Genomic DNA, 14,645 nt, shown 5'->3' with positions numbered 1-14,645 from the left:
ATTTTCCAACAAAAATAATTACTTATAGGCGTGACGGAAATATTGCATATGATCAAACGCACGCAAGCATCAGGGATTACTCTGGATTGGACGGTGATATATGTACAAAAAGCAGTCATACGTTTCGTCTGGAAGTTACATTCGTCGGCTGACAACCGTCCTCATACGTGCCATTGTGATAAGAGTGTAGCTTGTCACAGTCCATGTTTCTGTCGCTTCCATGCATCCAGCACCCATATGCAAACGAGAAACCCGCATGTCGTAAACATGCGTCCAACGGCAGGAGTAGAGTTGTCCGTTTTAATGCGATTAGCATTCTGAGAATACTTGGTCCACTCGCTAATTGGTGTCTAACTATTTTTCCTGTCCTTCAAATAAGAAGTGAAGCCTTTAAAATGTATCCTTTGCTAGAGGGAATCGAATTCGAGTCGCTCGTGTTCCTCAAGCAAAGCAGTCCGCCTTATTAGCACACTGCGCTACGAATACAAGCTGGAGGGGAAGTATTCATGGTATCTTTGTTTCTAATCTGTATCTACCTGCCGCGAGCGCACTCTACAGCGCACGCCGATTGATAAAAGTGAGAACCCATGCCGGTTCTGGCTGACCATAAATAAAAGTATTACGCCTGAAATAGACACCTACTCATCGAGCCGTAATTCATTCGAAGTCAGATATGCTGAACCATCATTCCACAGTGCCCGCGCTACAAAATTGGCTGCTGTTGGGAGGCTGCGTTTAGTGGAGCCTTCTTTGGACCATCCGAAATTGTCGACGCTGTAGTCTGCGTGGACCAGAGAGAGAAAACTGGCTGCGCGTGGGAGGCCACGTTTATTGAAGCATTCTTTGTGGCGTCCGAAGGTGTACAGGCTGTGGTCTGTGGTGACGTTGTGGCGCATTCGTGTAATAATGCGATTAATATTCTTATTCTACTTCTCCTACACCAGATACCAGAACAACCGATTCGTCGCTACACCGCTTAATGATAATCGCATTAACGTCGACAGCCATCACGGAATGGTTTGGATGAGCTGCAGTCTCCAATTATTATTTTTTTCTTCTTTTTTTTTTTGCAACGAAGCTGGCTTATGAGATTCGAGTCCTTCATTGTGCTCGGAACGATATTGAGCTTAACCACCGGATCTTCGATCGCTTCGTCTGGCGCTCTGGGTGGGAGCCGATGCGACATGACAACTTGTTTCTCTCGAAGATTCGTTCATACCGCAGTTAGTGTCGCGCTTTCTATACTTTCGCGACTTTACTCACTCATTCTTACGCGAAGTCCTTTAGCTCAGCCTCTCATTTGGCTTCTCTTGTTGTACCGCCGCCCCAAAAGAAAATAGTTCATGGCATTTTATTTCTTCACGCAAGATTTTCAACCCCTTATTTATTTAACACGGATCGCAAGGCTTTGGTAAGCTAAGTTATCGATGTATGCCTTACCCCCATGCCAGTATACCGCACCACGTTCGGTAATTGTAACTTGTCTCGCGTTTTGATTCGCGCTACCAAAAATAGATTGGCTCCGAGGGTTAATGCCTAATTCGAGGGTTAATGCCTCAGAGCATACAGGGGTGTGGGATCCGGGCGAAGAGCCGAATAATTCTTTGTATTAAAAGCCGCGGCTTCTGGTTCCAACTTTTGAGCAGATATTCTCTTTTTTGGAAACTGTTTTCTAGTTTGGCGAGTCCCTATTAACAACTTCGTTTTTGCAACAACCGAAGTGTCACACCTCAATAATGAAACCGCTGAGTATGATGCGGTCTTACATTATCATGTATGTGTAGGTAAGAAATACCTTAAGAGCGACATAATTCAATTAGTTATTATATGGTTCCTTATTGATTTATTTGGGAGAAAAAAAAACATGCGATCACTTGCATTATACCAGAGTTAGAATCAATATACGTTGTGTTTCAATGAGTCGATGCATTCGAGCACACCTCGCAAGGCGCTTGCTGGCTTTACGTAAGAGCGGAAGCTGCAGAAAGGCTGTGCGAGTGCTCCACTTGGGGGCAAAGAAAACACACGCGGTCGAATTGCAAGGCCCATTGTTCTCTGCCGTACTCCTGCGTCACCGTTTCCTGCAATGAAGTAAATCAAACCAAATGAAATCAAATCATATTTTATTCTCCAGCAAGTATCTGGATGGTCACCTGGGCTAAAAGCTGTACGAAGAGCTTGACGAAGGCCCAGGAAAAAAAACATAAAACATAAAGATGATCGCACCTCAATGGAAGTCATGAGTTAAGAAGAAACATCAATGAATGGGCGCTGCCCTCCTCACAAGTTCACGTATAGGCGTCCTGCATTGGCGACGTGGCGCTGCGACTTTCATTTATCACACCAGAGTCACGGACGCCAGCCCATAGCGTCACGAAGGCATGAAACACTTCAAACGCAACGAGGCACGTCGATGCTTTGTGACTCGAACTCGCCGTGGTTGCTTGGTGGCTACGGTGTTAGGCTGCTAAGCATCAGGTCGCGGGATAGAATCCCAGCCACGGCGGCCGCATTTCGATAGGGGGCGAAAACGCCCGCGTGGTTAGGTTTAGGTGCACGGTAAAGAACCCCAGGTGGTCCAAATTATTCCGGTTTTACCCCACTACGGCGTGCGTCGTAATCAGATCGTGGTTTTTACACTTAAAACCCCGTAACTTAATTTTTGCGAATCTTATCTGTTACGCACCGAACTTTGCCCTGCCGAAAGCTTGGGGAAGGGTGCTGTCGTGTTCATGCAGCGCGACGCCCTATCTTCGCAGCACGGCTAGTCTGCTTTAAATTTTGGCCATCTCGAGCACATTTACCTCGTGATAAGATATAAAAAGTTTCATTTTGAATGCGAATCGCTTCTTTCAAATTTTGTATTGGCAGGCATCTTTCACGCTTGGAAAAACACTTTTAGGTAGCATGCATTGAGCAACAGAAAGCTGTATCAGGAGTTTTCCATGTTGCGCTGCAATTTTCTCATTGGCACTTTCTCGTCCGATTATAATAATTGAGAAGTTGATTAATTCATTAGGACTAATAATTCAATTAGGAGGAATGCAAAAAATAATCTGAGGATCTCCAAGCGACGTCAAACAACATTACCTTGGTTCGTTCCGCTATGTTGCATTTGCAAATTTTTCATGTAGGCTTAAGTTACGTGAAACACCTTGTATAATTACCTTAGCTGTCCGGCATAAATGACTCCAGATATAGTACCTTATTCGTCGGGCGACTGTTGTAAATTACTAATTTCCTAAGGCTCCATTGGCTACCTTCTACACATTTTGCCGACTAGTGGAAGACCTTGCAGGAATTACGGGAGGCAACTTACGTTGGACGTTCCAGAGTTTCTCAAGACGACAAATAGCGCACATTATGGACGTTCGACATTGTGCCAACGCTGCACATCGCAGACAGCAGCACGGTCTGTCCAGTGCAGAATATTACATTTTTGTCGAAATGACGCGTTTATAGAATGCAACATTGCAGCTGCCGTGTAAATTCAAATACACGTCCGAAAATTCTAACTTGTTTTTTTTTTTTTTTTCATTTGCAGTCATTCATTGAGCTGAATAAGCTCGTCATGAATTGGCCGTACGCAGCAGCGAACCCTTAATCCCCACTGTCAATAATAACTAACCAAGACTGCGCTACTATTGCAGAAGGCACATTTAACTTACTTTTTAAGAGCCACTCTGCTCGCGGCGATGTATCTCAACAATTCGCAGGAATCCGCTCAACGGGAACGGCACTGTGTGTGCATACGACGCTTACTCTGTCAGCCGAAACTAAAACAATGCTCTCACTCCGCTACCGAGCCCATATAGCGGAATACGTGCCAGTATATCCCGAGGATCTACATCCACGTAGCCGAGGTGATGATGAGGATGTTGAACCTCTGCTATGGCTCGCACCCACTGAGGGGGATAGGCCAAGAATCGGGCGGCAGGAGGTAGCTAAAGGAAATTCTTATTGGATGACGACAAACGCAAAGTGAAAGAAATAAAAAAAAGGAGATGATGCAATAAATAGACTAGTATGTAAGGGAGCAGTCAGACGGTCAATGTTAAAAGAGTGTACAAAACAGAAATTATTGTTAAGGAAGAATTTAGAGAAACCAATTTAGGTGAAGTGAATGCAGATTTGATATCTAGAATAAAGGTGGAATAATTAGCAGGACAATCGTATCGTTTTATTTAAATAATCAAATACTATGGAAGAAACGTTTCTGTGACTGTAGCCTGTGTCGAGGCCACAAATGATAATAATACTGGTATACTTAACCCTAATCCAATTTTGAAGAGTGGAGCTTCGGGTGATATCGTTATCTGGTGAGAATATCGTCTACACGATAAAAAGTCGTGGTCTATTGATTCAATTTCCTTACTATTGCGGCATAGAGGGGACATCGTCAGACTAGCTCTATGTAAACAATAGTTCAAGTGCAGAATGCGAGAGCGTAGTCTGGTATATGTAACTTCCAACTGCAGAGAAGGACACCACTGTTTATTCCAGCGAAAACCGAGCTGCTTAACTATTGAGATAGTATCAGCGATAATTTACTTACATCATTTGGCAAACAATACTTTCTGTATCTCGATGCAGTGATGTAAGCTGTATCCGGTAAAACGTGAACCAAATGTCCATTTAGCAACATTCTGGCTAACACATCTGCCATTTCATTTAAGTATAAACCGCGGTGACCAGGAAAACACAGCAAATTAATTTTTTTCTAAAGTTGTTGGGACTAAACTTTGAAACATACTTCAGATAGCTATATTCGTTGCCGTGGAAAACGACACACATAGCGCTAGAGAATCTGTAACTACGACAGCTGACGATTGATTAGCGGGAAGCTTGCGCAGCGCTAGAACAATAGCTAATAATTCTGCTATGAAAACAGGCGTGTAATCTGAAAGGCCTATAGAAAAGGTCCAACAGAATGAAGCAGAAAAAATGCCTACGCCAGCCTTCTCATCAGACAATGAAGCATCAGTGACTATTTATTGCCTGTTCGCAGGTGAAAAAGGTAAACTAGTAAGTGGTCATTTAAATATTGGTATAGCATTAGTTTAGCATTTGAACAGAAAATATCGTCAAATTCTATCTGGAGACTGATCTCAGATTGACCTGTTGGTTGAATACGTAGAATCTGTGCATTCAATTGTTTTAGCTGGGTCTGTACAAATACAATCTGAGGCGTGCGTAGTCGCGGCCAATGATTATTAAAAAATGAACTAGGTGCATTAATTAAAACATACGTTGATTCTCTTTGAACAGAATCCTACATATTTAGGTACGTTTAGACTGTGAGGATTGTGAATCTACTTTTTAAACATGGTATTCCCGCTTCCATATACAGAACGGTGTTTGCAACAAACTTAGCGAGTTCAAGGTGGAATCGCTTTCCTTTCTGATAAAACCAGAGGGTGCATTTTATAAGCTGGGCTGCCGGAAAGGAAAACACCCAAATTCCATGATGGGTCAGGCATACATATTATATATCATAATTAATGTATGTCTTGGCAACCCATATCGTCGGTTACTCATCTTACGCCAACATCCCACGGCACCAGTTGCCTTAGACGCGACTTTATCAATGTGGGTTTTCCAGTTTAGTTTCCCATCATACGTGATTCCCAGGTATTTGAGAGAGCGTGGCGGTGCGTCAACTTGGCTTGCTCGTCGTTTCCCAGTCAAGCACTGCGCACTTCGCTCCCACATGTCGGGAACGGGGCCTTGAAAACTGCCAAAATCAACACAGTTCAGTGTAGCGTCTCAGCGCGTGAAAATAGAGCGGATGAGCCGTAAGCGACGCTCAGCTAAAACCATATCTTCTTGTGCCGTGCTATGGAAGAAGCACAATCACGCTTACGCGCTGGAACGTCACTTGCAACAAAGCACCCAGAGACTCGGCCATTTCATTTATACGCTGTTTTTGTGGCGTCGGCATCAATTAACTTCTTTTAACTTGGCGCTGGTTTACTATTGTCTCGCGAACATCGCTACATCACATGCCTTTGCTATTCCTCTATACACAATATCTCGCATGGGCACAGCACTTCATGATGCAGCACATGCGTCTAGCGTCGCACCAGAGATGCCAGATGGTATTTTGGTGATTGGCTAGTTTGGGTGTTAAAGTGTGTGTGTGTGTGTGTGTGTTCTTTTTTTTTCTCTTTTTTTTTGCATTCACATGTAGGCGCAAACATTTTTTTAGTCACATGTAGGTGCAAACATAACTACACCCTTAAGAAAGGATAACATATGTATATAACAGAGCAAGCAATTTTCAAAGCCTCTTCATTGCCTTTACTTAATCACAGCCGAGCACGCGAGGCTCCTCAATGAGAAAGAAGTGTTTCCTCGTGCCCCCTTGCCGTTCACGCTCTGCCAGAGAAGATAGCGAGAAAGAAGCCTAGGTCGCCGTGTTCCAGCGTCAGCAACGTCCCAGTCGGACAACCAAATCGCACTGGTTCAAGAGGAATTGGGTCGCACGCGATCAATACAGGCAGCGGTCAGTATTGCGATGGCCAGAGGATCCGGAGTGCCTGAACTTCGACGAATAACAACATGTGTTGGCGTAGCCGAAGCCGCTTCCCAGTTGCACGAAGAACTACTACGTTCGACGAGCTTTCTTGACACGCCGCGAGGGTCCGGGGCTTCGGTGCTCGGTCCCAATCCACCCGGAAAGAGCGATCGAGGAGGACTGCCTCGCCGTTCTCCTCGATCGAAGACACCCTACGACCAGCGAAGACGACCTACGTCAGCTCATGACCAACGGGATGGCGCAGAGCAATTAGCTTCAGGAATCCTTTTCGCTACGTACACCGAGGAGGCTGCCTGTGACGACGACCAGATGCTGCATCTGTGGATCCTGCTCCTCACGACGGCTCAGCAGCGCCTTCCTCGGCAGGAACAACGTTCGGCGCCAGCGCATCACCAAGGTGCTGATTCACGGACCAGTATGCTGGACGCTCCGGAGCTATTGGAAAGCATCAAGCAATCGGGTCATGTGCTGCAGCCCTCAAAACTCCGTGTGTGCAGATCTTCGTCCGCAGCGACTTCAAGCAACCAAGAGCGTGTTGTGCGCTTCTCCACGTCTGTATGCCGAATTGATCTGACTGGTTGCCGCTCGCTGCCCCCAGCTCACGGTCACCCTTCGTTGGGCGCGAAGGATTCCGGATTGCTGAAGCTGCTGTGCAGCTCACTTTTCCTTAAGCCGAGACCACCTGGAAGGTCATCTCATAACAAGCCGCCACACCGGCTGTTTTCTTGCATCACGCCTAAACCATTTCCTTTCGCTGCTGCTGACACAAGGATGCCTTGCACTTCTGACAACAACTGCTTGTGCGCCGCACTAGTCCGTGCTGCCTCAGTGACATGCCTACAGGATGACGTAGTGTTTGCGCAAGGGAAGAATGGCGACGCTGCTGGTGTCCTCCCAGTGATCTCACTTCTCACGCAGGAGGGAGACCAGCTGGGCGAGCACTTACTGCTGGGCCTGGGTCTCGACCTGCTTAACCAGTGGCTCCAACGCAGCTATATTTGTCTCCACTGCCTCCTAGGAAACCGCCGCAGAGGTATCGGCAATAAGGTCCGGGCCGCAGTCAAAGTTGCGCTTCCGCTCGTTATGCACGGCGTCTACCGTTTCCTCGGCAGGATGGCCCCACACACGGAGAAGGATGAAGAGAAAACGATGAGTGCAATAATACTGCCATATGCAGCAGACGTCAACCAGGATGAACGCGAAAGACTTAACGCAGTCACGCAGTCCCTCAATGACGAAGTGGTGGAAGACGACGGCAAGGAAGGCTCCATGTCTACTCGCACGCAACTGGAAGAAAGACACCTGCGCCTCCTATCAGGACCGCCCGAGCTTAGCTTCGACCTATGCGAAATACCCCAGCCGTGCCACTACTACAACGGTGGCAATGATGGCAATGAGGAGTGTTGTACACCGACCCAGAAGGATGATTCTCCCCCCCTGAACGTCCATGCCTTGTTGAAGTACAGGAAGGAGAGAGGTTCAGTGGTGCAAGAGGGTAACGACAAGATGACGTTATCGCCAACAACTACAACCGACAAGACTCCGCCACCTTTCCCTGGCTTTTTTCACGACACTGATCCTGAAGAAGATGATGGCGACGCGAGCATTGTCACAGCCCCGCGCTCGCCGTCCCTTCGCAGTATGAACGGTGCGACTGTCTACGAAGAGTGCGTGACATCTGGCAGTGTTGTCGTATGCGTCGAAAAGACGTCGGGCAAGCCACCGATTAAGGGGATGATTCTCAAGAAACTCACTTGTGACATGGTACCAGAACATCCCCGTAAGGAGATTGCTGCAGGAGAAGAATGGACGCAACAGCAGCAGGAGCAGCTGGAAGCCACTTCGCAGTCAAAGGCATCCAGAAGCCGACTTACATCGAAGAAGCAGACGACGACAAAGATTTTGTGCTCAAAGACTGCACATACTTCTCTCGCAGAGCCCATCGTGAGTGAGGCCAAACATACCCACAAGCACCCAAACATCGTAAACGTAATCACTTGCAGCCCACCACAGGTGCTCGTGGAACCGCAAGAAAGCATACATGCTAATAAAAGAAGTCTGACTACTGAAGGCGGTGACATGCCTCTACTTCATATGAGCAAGGTTATGTACGTTGACGCAACTGCTACAGATAAGGAAGATGGTACAGCTCAAGATTCTGCTGTCGAAGAGGGAACAGAGGCTGCTGAAGCCTGCACAAGCAGTGAAATGCCGGAAAACACAATGGTCGCAGCATTCTGAACAAGTTCTCCCTTGACTAGGCTGGAGCGGACGACGGGCTCGTTGTACTCAATCTCGCTGATGACCTTTGCATGCTTTCTGTATATCTTCCGCGCTGCCTCGGCGTGTCGGTCATGTAGTCGCAGTTGCGTGAGCTCAGCGATGCTTGGGTTTCCTTCTGTGGGCGCTCGTGGAGTGACGTGAATAGCACGTGGTTGGACCAGACGACGCAGGGAAGCCCTGCAACTCCCGCATACATTGACGACGATGGGACGGGTGGACCAGACTTCTGGGTCATAAACATTTTCTCAATTTATTGGCAATAATTCACGATGAGCTTTGATATGTTAACGCACTCGCGGCGTATCATATTGAATGTAGTGCTTGATTTGGCGTATTTGATATTATTAAAGAAGTAGGTTTTGATGCGCAATCTTAGCGTTGTCTTTGTATGCTGACCGCGTTAACCGAACTAACGACGACACCTTTACTTATGGTTGACACAGTATTTGTGTTTCGCGATGCGCGCAAGCACCACACGAGCACTTTCGAGCAACGAAGAGAATATTTCGAAGCTGTTTAGGAATATCTCCATGCCAACAAAAATAGTAATAGAAGAAGAAGAAGAAAGTGACTATTAGAAATGTAAGCAATAAGCCATCTCATCTGAATTCTAAATTGCGCAGTAGTTGTTCGAACGAACCTATAGCTTTTCTAGTTCTTCATTCGATCGTGAAATTATCCGTGCTGGCAGTCACCCGAGTCTTGGGTCTACCCCCTTGTGGGCAAGTGCCATATTTTGAAGGATCATCATGATCATGCACATTATTATCATCATCATTATCAGGAAAAATAGATCTGTGTGCTTAGAAAACAGGCCAGAAGAGTGTCTACCGTAATGACACTATAATCAAAAGCTTCCTGTTTATGCGAACGGTGATTAGTGGTGACATGAAGAAGTAATGTGCGAGTTTTAGAGAAAAGCTGTTACATGCGACTACAAGCACTTCAAAACGTTGTACGGGTGTTTTCACGGTGCCATGAAAAAAAAATATTGTGATTCAACAATTTAATGTCTAAACCTTAATGAGGGGGGGGGGGGGGCATATTAGAGTTGATGTGCAGGCCAAGTTTGAAGTTTGTGGGCAATTAGGGCTATATGAATATGGTTAAAGCGTCGTTTTCCGCGTGTTCAGATGTGCATACGAAGCGGCTACAAAGTTTTTTTCGCTGCCAAGAAAGAATTGAAAGTGGCAGTAATGTTATATTTGGAGAAACTGGCAGACGTGCTATGCTTGATTTATACGGAAATGTGTAGCTGTATAGTTTAATAGCAGCCTTTGCAGTAAATTACTTATTCAGGCATGGAATGTGCCACAAAGTTTGTAGTAGGAATTCTTTAGTAGATTTCTATGCTAACATATATATATATATATATATATATATATATATATATATATATATATATATATATATATATATATATACCAAATGCTTGTTGCTCACTTTTGTGTGCAGTGTGTCACGCATTTCTAGTATTTTTCTTAATTATATAATTAGCCACTATTAATTAACCAACTCCTGAAGGAACGAAGCTAGGAAAAAGAAGTCCAGTCAGAAAGTTGCCGAGCGGTTTGCAGAACGTCCGAATAAACAGTTTATGCCTTCAATCTATTAGGTATCAGTGTTTTTCAGCTTACTGCGGATGCCCGCGAAATGTGACATGCCCGCTTGCGCCAACGTTACTAGACTAGGTTCAGTTTTCAAACTCCTGCGACTGCGTGGACCCGCCACCGATGCTCGCATGTCGTGGCGCTGCTGTCGCACTTTGCTCGGTCAGCACGGCGCGGACGGAGCGGAGAAGCACTTGGTTAAAACACCTTGGCGGGCTAGTTGGTTAGAATCCATGATAGAGTGTATAAGCGCGACTGAACGAAGCGCTGTCTCTGTGTATCAGTTTCTTTCTATGCCCTCGTTCAGTCGCGCTTATACACTCTATCATGGCGAAGCACTGTCCGCGGCTGTTCACGCTTTCTGGCGGTGTTTGTATTACATGCGTGTTTTGCTGCAGCCTCGGTGCTTTTTGCGACACTCTTGCGCGTTTTCAATGCCGTGTGCATTTTGACGAGTTTACGGCCCGTGTCATCCAATTTTACTTGGTGACGGGAATGCATACTTTTGCTCTGTTCCTGCAGCGAGAATCTGCCTTGAATGTGCAAGTCTGCTCGCAAGCGAGCAAATCTCACGCAGCTTTTAACATTGCCCTTGTGAATGTGGTGCTCTGATGAAATATATAGTGCTAGCTTCATTGGTTTGTTTTTGTTTCTGTTTTTTTTTCATCCCGAAATGAAGTGCTGAGAGTGTGTATATACAGGGTGTCCCAGCTAGCTTTAGCCAGCGCTTTAATATACGCGGATGCCACGTAGCTCGACAGAACCAAGGTAGTGTTGTTTGCCGTCGCCTTGGAGATACTAAAATTATTATTTTTTCATTCTGCCTAGTTAGGTCATTAGACTTAACTGCGAAGCTCTATATGACTACAGTTCCGTGCAGTTTTGTTCTCCGTGAACAAAAACTATCATCATCAATGATCCATACCGCAGTAAGCATTCATGCTCCCGTAATCAAACGAAAAATGCAATGGCTCATAGTCCCGTAAGGCAGAAGCTACAAGCACTCAGAAAAATGAAGCGAACACTGCTTAAATTCTTTCTAATCACGCATACAACATACAGAACAACATGTCGAAAACCGTCATCATCAATGGCTCATACCCCCATAAGCAAGCAAAAAATTGCAATGACTCATAGTCCCCTAAGGTTCATGGCTACTCACTTTGCGTGAATTAGCTGCGATGACACTACCCCTGTTGTCGTTGTCGGTGATTTCAATGTGGATGTGTCGGTACCGAAAAGGGAGCGGTTTACGCGTTTCGTGTTGCAGACATATCCCTTGCGCTGCCACACCGATCCGGTCCAACCAACCACTCAGCGGCAAACGTGCATCGATTTGACATTATCAAAGAATGTGATTGCAGTTGCGAGTGAAATAATGACCACCGATCAAGACAATAAATGAGTGTGCGTACCTTTCGTCACAATGACCACCCATCTAGACAATTAGTTAGTTCGTACCTCTATTCAAAATTATGTGTTGCCTCCGTTTCGTGTGCTAAACATTTTCTCTAGTCAACCACCTTCACAGAGTGGAATGGCTCATGATATTTTTAATTCAGGTCCATTAAATATGTTCTTAAGCAGCGCTAACTTCACAAAACCCAAGAACGATGGAGAGAGACACATACCAAGTGCTACAAGTTTCAAGTGAACTTTCTTGGAGGAAAACAAGAAGCTTTATTACACAAAAAAACGGAATCAGCCAGAAGGCGAACAGCGATATATACATTATCACGGTCTGTGCATGAAATCCATTTCTTCTTTCAACAGTGATACCGATGTCTGGCTTAGACACATGTCACCATTACAACGTATCTAATGAGCTTCGACTATCTCCCTTGTGATCGTGTCATGATGCCTATACAACAAGGTGGTTCTTTCGTATTGTGGTTGGCATCCGCAATTCGTGCAATGCTGAATCAGCTGTGAACAAGGCGGGCACCTTAAAGAATAGCTGTGTCCCCGCAATCGCACGTTTAGACAACGATCGGTTTGGTCGATATAACACCTGCGACATAAAATCGGTATTCTGTATAGAACGCCATCTTTGCAGGTTAGAGACTGTTTGACGTGTTTTTTCTGGCATACCTTCCTCGATGACTGCGCCTGAGCACGCTTTTTCACAGTTTGATAGATCCCTTGTAGCTTATGCTTGGTTGAAAAGACTGTCCTACCGCCATATCACTCCCCCACTTTTTTCAGCCTAAGCGAAAGACCGTGGACATACAACACAGCAGTCTTATTACAAATCGTAATACTTGGTCTTATGCGCTTTTGGTCACCACTTTTTAGCTTTCTTATTAACTTTTCGCAGGCGGAGGCAATAACATGGCTTGGATAAAGTGTATCTCTCAGCATTCCAACCTGCCAGGAGAAGCTTCCTTGGTATTTGTTTGTTTTTCAAGACCGACTTCAGGCGTGAAAGGGCGATGCCATCCTTCACCAGTCTAGAATGGCCAGCATTATACGTAAGGCTTGTTTTGAACAATGGGGGGGGGGGGGGGGGGGGACATTATCAGCAGGCGTGATTTTGCTGAAAGTACACACTGAAGTCAAGGAACTTAATGTAACCATACTTTGGGATTTCGCCCGTAAAATTTAAACCTTCGCCACACTCCCTGAACATCTTTATAATACTGACCATTTGCATGCTAAGTTGAGAGACTACAACAAAAACATAAGGTATTCCTCCACGTACGCAATACTAGTAGTTAGCGCTACTTAAGACAATGCTTAGTGTAAACGAACTAGCCAAGTTTTCTGTTCTATTCAGATCAATTGCATTAGGTACCATGCGGCCGCACTAGCGGTAGCTTCCTCGGTGCACGTATTTGCTGGAAGAGGATATGGATTATGTGTATTATGCTTGATAAGAATCATAGTATACGATGGGGCTCGATTTTATTTTAGTCACAACTTATGGAGAAATAGACGATGCTGTTATTTCTAGCAAGCGCCATGCGGAACAAGAACATATGCTGTGGCCCCATATTAATCCTACTTCTTGTGACGATTTTCACTTGAGTTAACTATAGACTTCATCAGAACGTATCACATTTTGCGTTTCTCCACCTACCTTTATTCACAAATCAAGTATCCGTAAAAAAAATGTCATCCTTTCCTTTTTTAGCTTCTCCTGCAACGTTTCTGACAAAAATAGAGCACGCTTTACAGGATAAAACAGTGATGAACCGTTTGCTTCAAGTATGGGTTGAGTGCATTTTTTTTAATACAGCTAAACATACTGGCCGTACATTGTACTTCGATGTTATTTAGCTTCTCCTGAAGCACTATTGGCAAAGGCAGAGCACGCTCTACAGAAAAAAAATTCCCCGACGATAACGATATTCCCCAATGCGAAATTTGAGCGTAGCTCTATGCGTGTTCTCATTTCGCGATATATCGAGGCAAATAATTTGAGAGACATGTAGGAGAATCGGCAATCGTCTGAAAGCTGATATGCGGATCAAGCGCGTCAGATTTTCTTTTTTCTTTTTCTTTTTTTTTTTTTTACGTTACTCGTCCAAGGTTCCAGTGTAATCGCTGGTGCCGCTTGGCTTCCAGAGGGCGCTAAATAACTAGCGTCGCGCATACAATCGGATTACACAACAATCGCAAACCATTACAATCAAACAAGTGTGAACTAGACTAAACCAGTCAAATCAAACAAGCGCGAGCGAGAGCTAACGCGAGCAGAGGATCGTACGAAACGAGCGGTCCGGCTGAGACCAGATTCGAGTACACATCGAGCGGTCTGGCGAGTCCGCATGAAACTAATTTCCCGTGCGCACGTCACTGAAGGGGCTGCTTTCATTGGTCTCCGCCGTTCGCTGCTCGCGTCTTTGGTCTGCCGTTACACATTCGCTCTTTCATGTTTCGATCTCGTGCTCGTTAACTCGGTTACGCTGCCGCCAACTCCGACGCTCACCGCAGGAACGGGCCATTAAGAGCTGCGCTCTAAAAAAAAAAAAAGAATTCTATACCATTTGCACGAAGTATTGGCTTGAGCAGATGATACTATACATAAATAAAATAACAGAACATTGCACTCCCAGTTTTTTTAGCTTCTCCTGATGGCTCTAGTGACGAACACAGAGCACGCTTTACGGGAAAAAAATGCTGAACAATTAATTTGTTTCGTGGTAGCATGAGTACATTTTACGATAGCTAAATAAAATGGCAGTACATAGTATTTCCTTTTTCTTTAGCTT

General features: G+C 45.2%; 1 long non-coding RNA gene across 1 annotated transcript in view; it reads right to left on the bottom strand.

Moving 5' to 3' along the window:
* Positions 1 to 1,537: 1,537 nt before the first annotated feature.
* Positions 1,538 to 14,645, bottom strand: part of LOC129380467 (uncharacterized) — a 146,054-nt gene continuing 132,946 nt past the window's right edge. Inside the window, exon 3 of the long non-coding RNA XR_008608511.1 lies at positions 1,538 to 2,081. This is a non-coding gene — a long non-coding RNA (uncharacterized lncRNA). The remainder of the gene's footprint in view (positions 2,082 to 14,645) is intronic.

This window comes from Dermacentor andersoni, chromosome 1, assembly GCF_023375885.2.
Source record: "Dermacentor andersoni chromosome 1, qqDerAnde1_hic_scaffold, whole genome shotgun sequence".
Lineage (NCBI taxonomy): Eukaryota > Metazoa > Arthropoda > Arachnida > Ixodida > Ixodidae > Dermacentor > Dermacentor andersoni.
Note: the sequence above shows the minus strand (reverse complement) of the source record. Positions and strands in the feature narration are given on the sequence as shown.